Consider the following 14,258-nt stretch of genomic DNA (forward strand, 5'->3'; position numbering starts at 1 on the left):
AATCACAATCTCTCTCTTTTTTTTTACTGGTTATACTTCTAGCTATGCAGCCAAGCATTCTATTTGCTGTGCCCCTGCTGCCTGGCTGGACTGTTGACTCATTTTAAGGCTGACCGAGTTCACAGTCACTAGATCATTTTCCATATTGCATATGCCCCTAGGAACATCATCTTTATTGCACAGATTAATGTTATCAGCAAACAGGTAAACCTTACCTACCAAACATTTTCCTATGTCAGTTTCCAACATAGTAAAAGAATAGGACCCAGGACAGACCCTTGCTGCACACTACTTGTTACCAGTCTCTGCTCAGAATACATAAAATTAACATCAACCTTCTACAATCTATCCTTCAGGCAAATGTAAATACACTGACCTATCCAGGGATCGCTGGAGTACCACTTTAATCTATCAGCTCTTTGTGGGCAATCATTTCAAAGGCTTTCCTGATTTCCTTATGGGAGATACCCAAAGCACTACCTTTTCCAGCACTTTTGTGACATAGTCAAAGAAATCAATGCGATCAGTTTGACTTAGTAAAGCAATACTGGTTTGGATCCATTAAGTTGTTGGTTTTAAGGTGGTCAATTATCCTCTTTTATGTCTAGCTGACTGTCCTTTAGTTACCAGCTTCTTCTCTACTACCATTCTTGAGAATGGGTAAAACATTGGCCATTCTTTAATGATCAGGAACTGAAGGTGATACTTTGTCCAACCATTAACCATCTTCTGAAAAAGCAGAAGTAGCCATGGTCAGCAACTGCCTTATCCCAATCAATATACTGTATTTATCAGCGTATAACACGCACTTTTGAGGCAAAATTTTTTAGCCTAAAGTCTACCTGCGTGTTATACGCCGATAAGCCGCTGCAGTTCAATGATTTAAAGCGGGCGGCGCTGCCGGCTTCTCTGCCCCTGCCTGTCCTGGGGTCTAGAACCCTGCTGCCAGCCTCTCTCTCCCCCTGGCTATTGGTGCCGCGGCCTGTTCTCTCCCCCTGGCTATCAGTGCCGCTGCTCCATTGCCGGCGCCGATAGCCAGGGGGAGAGGAGCGGCGCCGGCAATGGGGCAGCGGTGCCGACAGACAGGGGGAGAGAAGGGGCAGCGGCACCCATTGCCGGCGCCGCTGCCCCGTTGCCTCCCCCATCCCCGGTTGTATAATTACCTGTTGCATGCAGTGCATAACAACGACGCAGGGGACGCACACCGGAGGCCTGAAGCAGCGCGGACCCGACCCCGGCAACAGGTAATTATACAACCGGGGATGGGGGAGGCAACGGGGCAGCGGCGCCGGCAATGGGTGCCGCTGCCCCTTCTCTCCCCCTGGCTATCGGCGCCGGCAATGGGGCACCGGCACCGATAGTCAGGGGGAGAGAACGGGCAGCAGCGCAGATAGCCAGCGGGAGAGAAGCGGCGGCAGCAGGGCTCTAGACTCCAGGAAAGGCAGGGGGAGAGAAGCGGGCAACGACGGCCTCTCTCCCCCTGCCTTTCCTGGGGTTGTATCGGGGTATACGCATGCACACACACGCACCCTCATTTTACCAAGGATATTTGGGTAAAAAACTTTTTTTACCCAAATATCCTTGGTAAAATGAGGGTGCGTGTTATAGGCCGGTGTGTGGTATACCCCGATAAATACGGTAGGTATTTTCTCCATTACTAATTTCTGTAATGAGATATTTTTTCTTCTTCTTGGCACTAATCCATCTGAAGAATGTTTTATTCCCCTCTCTAAAGGCAGTGTTCCCCTGTGTCTTTAGCACCACTTCCCATTTCTCTGGTTATAATGCGGAGTGGTGGGCTTGGGCCTTATTGACAGTTCAAACAAGTGTCGCTCTGGTGATCTACTGCTTATGTGTTTATTGTGCGTTTTAATGAGAACCCATGATAGCAGTGGCGGTCATAACCCTAGGCAACAAGCAATTAACAATAGAAAGGAATACTTTGCCATAATTGCAAAATGGTACATTTTTAGAAAAATTGACATAATTAGTAAGTTTATTTTATTATTTTAGGCCTATTCACATTAATCTTATGTGATTGGAATACCCCTTTAGCAGATTTGGCCATGTCTTCCACTTATGAGGCTTTAGCAGCATTTATAATTTGTTTTGCTTTTATAGCTCATTTTTTCCTTCACTATAATTCTTACATTTCTAGTAAACCATAGAGGTTTCTTCTTCATTTTATTTTTGATAATTTGTTGTACATATTGTCTGGTTGCCTTTAAGATGGCTTCTTTTAATGCTATCACTTGCTCACTCCCACTGTTTTATCCCACCTTTTAAACATTGTCATGTACATAAAGTTTTTCACTCAGAGGTATACTAGAGGCAAGTTTGACCACACTTGTCCTCCCCTACTGTGAAAGAAAATAGAATTACAATATAGGTCACTCAGAGGTACTTACATTTACAGACACTTAAAATGTAGAAATGTAGAGACAGAGGGGTGCACACCATCAAGGGTGAAGGGTTATAAATTCAGCAAGAGATCCGTCCAATAAAAAGAAGTTTATTTCCTCTGGCGGCTGATTTTTCCCAGAGAATGTAAGATTATCTTGCAGACATATCTCTGCTAAAGTCAGCCAATCAGCGATATAACAATGACACATAATTTCAGGGCTTGGAGCAGCGTCATATTGATTTAAGTCTTGCATGGAGATCACAAAGTCAGTGTAGAGAAGTAAAATGAATAAATCATTATTTTTTGAGGTTATGGAGTCCCTTCTGAGACCAACCTGGCTGCTTTAATTTCCTTACTCTATGACTCGTAAATGCTCCTTATCACAAACATAAGGTATACTTGTGACTGAGTAGTTTTTCTACAGCGTCTGGATATGAAGAATTGTATTTGTAGATATGTAGAATTTCTTAGAAGACAACCATTTGACGGGATAGTGGTGGCAGTGGGGTCTTTTAGTTATGTTATTCAGTATAAATACAATAGTTTTTATGAAATCATGACAGAATGACTTTGCCCATCTCATTGGCTATCCACATTGAAAGAATAGAATTGTTTAGTTCTCAGACATGTAGATAGAAACATCATTTGACCATAGTGATAAAGCAACATTAGCCCTATAGTGTTTATTGGGAGCATCTGAGCTATCATCAGACATCCATTACAGAGATATAAATGAATGTCACCAAGTTCTCTTCTGCGATAAATTACACTCAATATTTACACCCGGAGGATGTTTTCTTCCTGAAGTGTGTAGTGTTTGGCTTATTCCCTTCCAGTCGTTGAATCCCAGAATATAAGATTGAATGCATCAAAGCCAACTCTGTATTAATGCCCATTGTTTTAGATTATGATGTCAGGCACACGAAGACTTGGTTCTTAACATCCATGATGGAATGACTCGAATCTTATCTTTCTAAATAGGTTTTTAAGCTCAATGTTCAGTCTCAATTGCAGTTTACCACCAAAGATCATCACAGCTGCTTCTCCTATTTTAAACTTCTGTGGTGTAGCCATTATCATCATTGGATGTACCCAACCTGTTTAATAACTTTTCATTTCATTATATTTAAAGTAGATTTCAGGTCTGAATAGATTAAAATTCATTTTTGGCTGCCTATTATGGTCCAATATGGTAGACTTCGGGTCCTCTAGTCTTCTCTAGGCAGCAGGGAACATAAGAAAAGTCTCTTATCAAGTCTGAATGGAGCTTGGGCTGAACATTTTCCTTGGAGTTGCTATTGTCAGTTTGATAAGTTCAGTTTGTTTTGTTTTGCATCTTATGAATAGGATGACTTCCTTCGAAAGGAAATGAAGCTGTTTGATATAGAGGGAGCTGTGTTTCTTTGAAATTCACAGGCAATTGTGCTTGTATAAAAAGTGGAAAAAAAAAGTTAAATTAATTCATCAGAGGCTTTTTGACTGAATTCCAAATTTATTTCTTTGAAAACAAAATCAGTGGGAAAATTTGAATTTTCGTTGTTGAAGAACTAGAAGTGTCAACAGTATGTGTACCATTCTATTCACCTGCCCATCAATACTTTTCACTGATTAAAGGTCATTGTGCCTGTAGTGTAATTGGTCTGGACAGTATACCATTACTTTAACTTATTAGCTGATCGTAGGCGACCCTCACCATTCCTGAGAATAGAAGACAGATGTCCCCCGAACAAATGAAGCAGTAGTGCGCATGTAAGCTCAGCCCCCCATTTATTCTTCATTAGACTTCTGATCATTGCACTGAGCTCTTGGAATAACCCATTTAACCTTGTTCAGTCTCTTTTTCTTAACATGAACATGCCTGTGTTCTAGAGATTTCCTCTATTGATTGGAAGTAAGAGCTTGCTTTAGAGGTTGTTCGAAAAGCATAGGTTTGTCTGTATGCGCCTGTAGATACTTTTGTTTTAATTTTTTTTTTTGTTTTGATATAAATACCTCAGTATTGTATTAATGTAAATATATTTGCTGATCCTGTATTGTATTCTAAAGCTACACTCACTCTTCTTTTGGTGTATTCTGCATGTAGAGTCACTGGGGGAGATTTATCAATGTGTCTGTGTGCAGCCACTTCACAGCCTTTTTTTAATTTATTTTTTTTTCTCTGTTGTTTTTTGTGCGCCAAGTTTTTCAAAACGGCGCACAGACTTTGATAAATTTTGCGCAAATCAAAAATCACCTCACAACTTCCTTTAGGATGTCACCTTTCTAAGGCAAGGTAGTGGTGGAATGTTTGGGCATTATTTTTGCACCCTTTTAATCACTTAAGGACCACGGGCGTACAGGTACTCCCTGACGCCCTGGTACTTAAGGACCAAGGGCGTACCTGTGCGCCCGTGGGAATTTCGGGGACCGGGCCAGGATGCCTGCTGAAATCATTCAGCAGGTATCCTGTGACAATGCCCAGGGGGATCCTGAGACACCCCCCCCCCCCCCCCATGTCAGCAATTGCCACAAATCGCCGGTGAATTGACAAAGGCGATTTGCGGTGATTGCGGGTCATACTAGTCTCCGGTGACCTGGAAAATAAGGGGGATCGGGTTTGTCCAAGAAACCCACAATCCCCCTGAAGGGATACGAGTGAGGTGGCAGGGGTGCCACCCCTCCTATCCTCTGCTATTGGTCGGTCAGGGGGGGTTAAAGTTTGGTTCCCCCGCTCTACCCACCCACTGTAGTCTGGGCAGAGCAGGAGAACCGGCGGTGACCGGTGCAGGAGGTCCGCTTAACATCGGTGATCGGCGGCAGGTGGCAGAGGACGGCAATGCGGCGATCCTACGAAAGCCGGTGAGTTGTTGCCTAGCAACATCTGAAGGACTACAGTTTGGAGACCACTATACAGTGGTCTCTAAACTGTATCCCTCCAGATGTTGCAAAACTACAATTCCCAGCATGCCCAAACAGCTGTCTCGGCATGCTGGGAGTTGTAGTTGCGTATCTCAGCTGCTGCATAACTACATAAGTTGAAGTTTTGCAACAGCTGGAGGCACACTGGTTGGAAAATACTGAGTTAGGTAACAGAACCTAACTGAAGATCTTCCAACCAGTGTTCCTCCAGCTGTTGCAAAAGTACAACTCCCAGCATGCACGGTCTGTCAGTGCATGCAGGGAGTTGTAGTTTTGAAACAGCTGGAGGTTTGCCCTCCCCCCCCCCATGTGAATGATACCGGGTACATTCACAAGTTTACAGTGAGTTTCCTGCTTCAAGTTTGAGCTGCGGCAAATTTTCCTCCGCAGCGCAAACGCCTAGCGGGAAGCTCACCCTAAACCCCCGCCCGTGCGAATGTACCCTAAAAACACTACACTACCATATAATAAAGGGTAAAACACTACATATACACCCCCTTACACTGTCCCCCCCACCCCCACCTACCCACCAATAAAAATGAAAAGTATCGTACGGCAGTGTTTTCAAAACAGAGCCTCCAGCTGGGAAAAAACAACAACTCCCAGCATTTCCGGACATCCACTGACTGTCCAGGCATTCTGGGAGTTTAGCAACAGCTGGAGGCACCATGTTTGGAAATCACTGGCGTAGAATACCCCTATGTCCACCCCAATGCAATCCCTAATTTAGTCCTCAAATGTGCATGACGCTCTCTCACTTACAGGGGTACTCCGGTGGTTAAGATTTTTGGCTATATTGCATCTTCTTTTAATGTTCATGATTTTTGCAATTGACATGTATTATATGTTTTTCTTAACTGTTTGTAGGCCAGGAAGTTCTGTAGTTCTGTGTTGGATCTCTTACTGTTGTCCACAGGTTAGGATTAGGCTGTGGACAAGATGCCATAGCTTTTTTTTTCTCTGTTCTTTCAGAACTGCATGAGAGAGATAGGCCACGCCCCCTCATCTCCCCCTCCTGGAGGACGCAGGTGTGCATGAGAGCAAGAAGCTCCTACACAGCTTCTCATCTCCCCTTCCCCTGCTCTGTCTTCTGAGGACGCAGGTCTGTACTGAAAGATGCAATATAAATTTCCTCCAAACAGGCAGAGATCAAGAAGGCGCTGGAGACCAGGTAAAATGCAGCTTTTCTTTATTCCGACAATGCGACGCGTTTCGCGGAACTTCCACTTCATCAGGCATAAGGGTTACAACAAGCTGTGTGGTTTTTATAGGGAAAAGGCTTAACCCCTTAAAGGGGTACTCCGCCCCTAGACATCTTATCCCCTATCCAAAGGATAGGGGATAAGATGTCAGATCGCCGCGGTCCCGCTGCTGGGGAGCCCTGGGATCCCCGCTGCGGCACCCCGCTCTCATTACAGCACAGAGCGAGTTCGCTCTGCACATAATAACGGGCAGTACAGGGGCCGGAGCATCGTTACGGCACGGCTCCGCCCCTCGTGATGTCATGGCCCGCCCCTTTCAATACAAGTCTATGTGAGGGGGCGTGGCAGTTGTCACGCCCCCTCCCATAGACTTGCATTAAGGGGATGGGCCGTGATGTCACGAGGGGCGGAGCCGTGACGTAACAATGCTCCGTCCCCCGTATCGCCCGTCATTACGCACAGAGCGAACTCGCTCTGTGCTGTAATGAGAGCGGGGTGCCGCAGCGGGGATCCCAGGGCTCCCCAGCAGTGGGACCACGGCGATCTGACATCTTATCCCCTATCCTTTGGATAGGGGATAAGATGTCTAGGGGCAGAGTACCCCTTTAAGGGAAAACATTAACCCTTTACAATATCTCTAGTACATACATATTTTAACATTTAAAATCTACATGATAATACATAAGAAAATATATATAAGGTTATTATATCAGTAGACAATTCCACAAAAATTTCATAGAAAAAAATAAGTTATAAAAAATATATTTATATAACAAAATAATTTTTTATATATATTATTACCCCACAACCGGGTGTTACCTTTCGCAGATCCCCTAATTTGAGAAATCTTATTGCCCCCAGTAGACTAAAAATGATTAATGTCCCTCCTGGTCCGACAGCGGCAGTTGCACCTGACACTTTTCCCTGCAAACATCAAAAATGTGTTGATGAATTAAAGTTATTTATACTGGAGATAATACCACTCAATTCTCCAAACCGTATACAGAAGCTAAATAATAGGGAAGCATTTTGGATATTTACTTTGTCAACTTTGGTTCCGGATGGTTTGAATGAAACCCTTGAAAATGCTTGCTAGGATTTGAAGATATAAATATATTTTTAATTTTTTATTAATAAAATGTTTTCTTTAATAATTTTTTATATATATAAAAAATTATTTTGTTATATAAATATATATTTTTTATAATTTACATTTTTTTCTATGAAATTTTTGTGGTTTTGTCTACTGATATAATAACCTTATATATCTTCTCTTATGTATTATCATGTAGATTTTATATGTTAAAATATATATGTATGTACTCGAGATATTGTAAAGGTTTAATGTTTTTCCCTTAAGGGTTTAAGCATTTTCCCTATAAAAACCACACACCTTTTTGTAACCCTTATGCCTGATGAACGCTTTGCATTGTGGGAATAAAGAAAAGCTGCATTTTACCTGATCTTCAGCGCCTTCTTGATCTCTGCCTGTTTGGAGGAAATTTATATTGCATCTGTGGTTCTGTGAAGCAGAGCGGCTGCTGAGACCCTATTTCTAAACATACTCTCTTCCATGGTTGTACTTGGATGGAGTACAACCGCATCTGGTAAGCGCTAATTCATATTGAGCGTTACCACATTTTATTTGGGTATCACACAAGGGAGCACATCCTTTTGTCTTCTTTTTCTTCTTTAGTTTGCACTGAAAGATGACAGAGAAGATGTATGTGAAGGGGAGGAAATGTTATGTGAAGGGGAGGATAACAAGGTGCATGGGCTGGGGAATAGACTATAGACTGCAGGGGAATAAATCTCGAACTGGGGATGATTTCTATGTGTGAAGGAGGGGGGGACGACTCCTGAATGACACATGCTGGGAGTTGTAGTCCCGATTATGTGTGTGTATGCTAGTGTTTACAAACCAGTGTGCCTCCCGCTATTGCAAAACTACAACTCCCAGCATGCCTGGACAGACTTTGGGCATGCTGGGACTTGTAGTTTTGCAACAGCTGGAGGCACACTGGTTGGGAAACACTGTCCTAGCCTATTCAGCATACAGAAGGAGCGCCATTGGGCTTTTGGAGAGAAAATCTGTCCGGAATTGAAGGGATTGTGTGTTTACAAAGCCCCATAGTGCCAGAACAATGGACCCCACCCCCCACACGCACACAGACACACACATGTGACCCCATTTTGGAAACTACACCCCGCATGTAATGTAATAAGGGGTTCAGGGAGCATCTACGCCCCACAGGTGTCTAACAGATTTTTGGAACAGTGGTCCGTGAAAATGAAAAATGTAAATTTTCATTTGCACAGCCCACTGTTCCAAAGATCTGTCAAACGCCAGTGGGGTATAAATGCTCACTGCAACTGCACCCCTTATTAAATTCTGTGAGGGGTGTAGTTTCCAAAATGGGGTCACATGTGGGGGGTTCCACTGTTCTGGCACAATGGGGGGCTTTGTAAATGCACATGGCCCCCTGACTTCCATTCCAAACAAATTCTCTCTCCAAAAGCTCAATATCGCTCCTCCTCTTCTGAGCATTGTAGTGCACCAGCAGAACACAATGTCCACACATGAGGTATTTCTATACTAAGAAGAAATGGGGTTACCAATTTGGGGGGGGGGCATTTGTCCTATTACCCCTTGTAAAAACGTAAAATTTGGGGAGAAACCAACATTTTAGTGAATTTTTTTTTCTCATTTACACACAAGTCTTCAAACACCCGTGGGGTGTTAAGGCTCATTGTACCCCTTGTTACATTCCTTGAGACTTGTGACTCCTTCTCTTCTGAGCATTGGAGTTCGCCCGCAAAGCATTTTACGTCCTAACATGGGGTATTTCCATACTCAGAAGAGATGGGGTTACAAATTTTGGGGGGCATTTTCTCCCATTACCCTTTGTAAAAAAAAATTATTTGGGGAAAAAACTGCACTTTAGTATAAAATTTTTTTTCATTTACACATCCGACTTTAACGAAAGTTGTCAAACACCTTTGGAGTGTTAAGGCTCACTGGACCCCTTGTTACGTGCATTGAGGGGTGTAGTTTCCAAAATAGTATGCCATGTGTTTTTATTTTATTAATTTTTTTGCGTTTCTGGCACAATAGGGGCTTTCTAAATGCGACATGCCCCCAAAACCATTTCAGCAAAATTCACTCTCCAAAATCCCATTGTCGCTCCTTCCTTTCTGAGCCCTCTATTACGCCCGCCGAACACTTCACATACACATGAGGTATTTCCTTACTCAAGAGAAATTGGGTTACAAATTTTGGGGGGGGGTTTTCTCCTATTACTCCTTGTAAAAATTCAAAAACTGGGTCTACAAGAACATGCGAGTGTAAAAAGATTTAGAATTTTCTCCTTCACTTTGCTGCTATTCCTGTGAAACACCTAAAGGGTTAACAAACTTTCTGAATGTCATTTTGAATACTTTGAGGGGTGCAGTTTCTATAATGGGGTCATTTATGGGGTATTTCTAATACGAAGGCCCTTCAAATCCACTTCAAAACTGAACTGGTCCCTGAAAAATTCTGATTTTGAAAATTTTGTGAAAAATTTGAAAATTGCTGCTGAACTTTGAAGTCCTCTGATGTCTTCCAAAAGTAAAAACATGTCAACTTTATGATGTCAACATAAAGTAGACATATTTTATATGTGAATCAATATAAAATGTATTTGGAATGTCTATTTTCCTTACAAGCAGAGAGCTTCAAAGTTAGAAAAATGCATTTTCATGAAATTTTGGAATTTTTCACCAAGAAATGATGCAAGTATTGACAAAAATTTACCACTATGTTAAAGTATATGTCACACAAAAAAAAATCTCAGAATCAAATTCATAAGTAAAAGCATCCCAAAGTTATTAATGCTTAAAGTGACAGTGGTCAGATGTGCAAAAAATGCTCTGGTCCTTAAGGTGAAAATGGGCTTGGTCCTTAAGGGGTTAAGAGACGCAGCTAATAAATCTCGTCCACTGCATAGTCAAGAATGAATCACTGCATTTCACAATCACTTTTGCCAAAGTTGTCTGTTTTGAACGTGTGCAAAATGTAAGTGAAAAAACTAACTGCACAAGAATTTTGGGCCAAATTACAGCCAATAAAATTTTCAGGAAGGCAATGATAAATCTCCCCCAGTGTGTACTTAGATTACATTAGTTAGCTATACTGATCATAAATTACATCCTGAAATATTCCAAAGCTGCACTTACTATTTTGCTGGTGAAGTCACTGGGGGAGAATCATAAAAACTTGTGCAGAGGGAAAGTTGACCAGTTGCCCATAGCAACCAATCAGATCGCTTCTTTAATTTTTTAGAAAGCCTCTGAAAAATAAAACAAATAGTCAACTTTTCCCTTAGCACAGGTCTTGATAAATCTCCCCCACTATGTATATACATTACTTATCCTGTACAGATCCTGATGTGAAGCCTAAATTATACTATTATATTTCAAAGTTGCATTCACTATTCTGAATGTGTATTCATATACATTCTCAGTGTCTACCTTAAAGGAATTATCTTACAGTGATCCTGAGTTGCAGCCTGTATTGACATCAGGCTCTGTATAGTCATCTGTTAAAGGGATAGCTAACTGTCACCCTGCAGGGTATGTTCACACCTACGCAAATTTGATGTGCAGGATTTGATGCACAGGCTTTTCTGCTGCAGATTTCAATGCAAACTAAATGACTGAGCACAGCTTCTAATCGGCAGTTACAAATCCTGCGCATCAAATCTACTCAGGATCCTGTACGTGTGAATGTACCCTTAAAGAATCTTAACTTAGATGTAATGTGAAGTTCCAATATCCAAAGAATGAGATGGTACTCTTCCAAATGGAAAACTGTTGTTTATTTGGATAACATCATCTGGTTACAGACAGCACATGGCCGACGGGCCGTTTCTCACCACACAGGGCGCTTAATGGTGACCTTTGACATTAGTCCAAATCCCTCCCTTATATTCAAAAACCTTATTAGTGTAACACCTTTAAAACTTGACATACACATAGTGCAACTTTAAAACAATAATTGGGGTTACATGCACATACAGTCATGGCCGTAAATGTTGGCACCCCTGAAATTTTTCTAGAAAATGAAGTATTTCTCACAGAAAAGGATTGCAGTAACACATGTTTTTCTATACACATGTTTATTCCCTTTGTGTGTATTGGAACTAAACCGAAAAAAGGGAGGAAAAAAAGCAAATTGGACATAATTTAAAATTTAAAACTCCAAAAATGGGCTGGACAAAATTATTGGCACCCTTAACTTTATATTTGGTTGCACACCCTTTGGAAAAAAAATAACTGAAATCAGTCGCTTCCTATAACCATCAATAAGCTTCTTACACCTCTCAACCGGAATGTTGGACTACTCTTCCTTTGCAAACTGCTCCAGGTCTCTCTTATTGGAAGGGCGCCTTCTCCCAACAGCAATTTTAAGATCTCTCCACAGGTGTTAAATGAAATCTGGACTCATTGCGGGCCACTTTAGAACTCTCCAGTGCTTTGTTGCCATCCATTTCTGGGTGCTTTTTGACGTATGTTTGGGGTCATTGTCCTGCTGGAAGACCCAAGATCTCGTACGCAAACCCAGCTTTCTGACACTGGGCTTTACAGTGCGACCCAAAATCCTTTAGTAATCCTCAGATTTCATGATGCCTTGCACACATTCAAGGCACCCAGTGCCAGAGGCAGCAAAACAACCCCAAAACATCATTGAATCTCCACCCTATTTCACTGTAGATACTGTGTTCTTTTCTTTGTAGGCCTCATTCCGTTTTCGGTAAACAGTAGAATAATGTGCTTTACCAAAAAGCTCTATCTTGGTCTCATCTGTCCACAAGATGTTTTCCCAGAAGGATTTTGGCTTATGCAAGTGTATTTTGGCAAAATGTTGTCTTGCTTTTTTATGTCTCTGTGTCAACAGTGGGGTTCTCCTGGGTCTCCTGCCATAGCATTTAATTTCATTTAAATGTTGATGGGACGTTCGTGCTGACACTGATGCTCCCTGAACCTGCAAGACAGCTTGAATATCTTTGGAACTTGTTTGGGGCTGCTTATCCACCATCCAGACTATCCTGTGTTGACACCTTTCATCAATTTTTCTCTTTCATCCATGCCCAGGGAGATCAGCTACAGTGTCATGGGTTGTAAACTTCTTGATAATTGACAAAGGCAAATCTAGATCTCTGGAGATGGACATGTAACCTTGAGATTGTTGATATTTTGCCACAATTTTGGTTCTCAAGTCCTCAGACAGTTCTCTTCTCCTCTTTCTGTTGTCCATGCTTAGTGTGGCACACACAGACACACAATGCAAAGCCTAAGTGAACGTCTCTCCTTTTTATCTGCTTCCAGGTGGGATTTTCATATTGCCCACACCTGTTACTTGTCCCAGGTGATTTTAAAGGAGCTTCACATGCTTGAAACAATCTTATTTTTCCACAATTTTGAAAGGGTGCCAATAATTTTGTCCAGACCATTTTTGGAGTTTGGTGACATTATGTTCAATTTGCTTTTTTTTTCTCCCTTTTTTGGTTTAGTTCCAATACACACAAAGGGAATAAACATGTGTATAGCAAAACATGTGTTACTGCAATCCTTTTCTGTGAGAAATACTTCAGGGGTGCCAAAATTTACAGCTATGACTGTATAGATAGTTCAGGTGGGGAGTTAATATGTAATTAATTACCTTCATAATGTTAAGACAAGTAAAAACCAACTTTCCCTCGCTCACTAAGGAAAGACATTAATCATACACCTGCTGTCAGTGAGAAAAGACACTCAGGTCTCCACGCTCGTTCAGACCTAGCGGTCCCAATGTGTCTGCCCTAAGTATTAGCTCTGTCTCTTTCTGCAATAATCGTTTGTGCCTATCCCCTCCAGCTGCTTGTATGTTCTCGACTGCAAGTCCTAGAAAGCATACATTTTCTTTTTTCTTGTTAGGAACGGTCTTCATCACCCGCGGACATCCCCGTCTTGTTGGTAAGGATCTGAAGTGTTCACGGATTTGCATATGAAGAGGTCTTATTGTTTTTCCCATGTAATATCGTCCGCATGTGCAGATTAAAGCATAAACTACATAGCATAAATTATAGTATGCATACCTAGCCGGACTTGCTTCACATCAGAAAAATAATTACACATGTTACATTGGCCACCCTTATGATTAACCTGGGGGAGTTGTCTCTCTATCCTATTTTCTTGGAGGATTTTTAAATGCCCCTTGACCAAGATGTCCCGTATGGTTTTGGACCTACGGAACGCAATTAGTGGTTCAACTATATTTTCCATGCTAAGAACATGATCGTTCTGTAACATATACCAGTTGTTATGCATGGCTGTAAACACCATATTATTGGTATTGTTGTTCATATATCTTATAAATTCAGAAAATTGATCCTTGTTCCCTGACCATATCACTAGGATATCGTCTACATAAAGGATATATAGAGCTATGTTGTGTACAAATGGGTTCTTTTCAGAGTAAATTAAATTTTTCTCAAGGACACCCAAATATTTGTTTGCAAAAACAGGGGCTACCAGGGTCCCCATCACAGTTCCGCCTGAATTGGTATACCACTGACTATTGAACTGAATTGCGTTGTGGCTCAATACAAAAGATAACATTTCACATATGTAATCAACATATACCTGTGTATATTGGGGCAAGGTGCTCATACGATGCCGTACAGCCTGTACACTAGCATCCCGTAGATGATATCCTAGGGATATGATCAGGG

General features: G+C 41.8%; 1 protein-coding gene across 6 annotated transcripts in view; it reads left to right on the top strand.

Moving 5' to 3' along the window:
* BANP (BTG3 associated nuclear protein) overlaps positions 1-14,258 on the top strand; it is a 710,387-nt gene that overhangs the window by 454,001 nt on the left and 242,128 nt on the right. The gene's annotated exons all lie outside the window — the stretch shown is intronic.

Source organism: Hyla sarda, chromosome 6 (genome assembly GCF_029499605.1).
Source record: "Hyla sarda isolate aHylSar1 chromosome 6, aHylSar1.hap1, whole genome shotgun sequence".
In the NCBI taxonomy this organism is placed as follows: Eukaryota; Metazoa; Chordata; class Amphibia; order Anura; family Hylidae; genus Hyla; species Hyla sarda.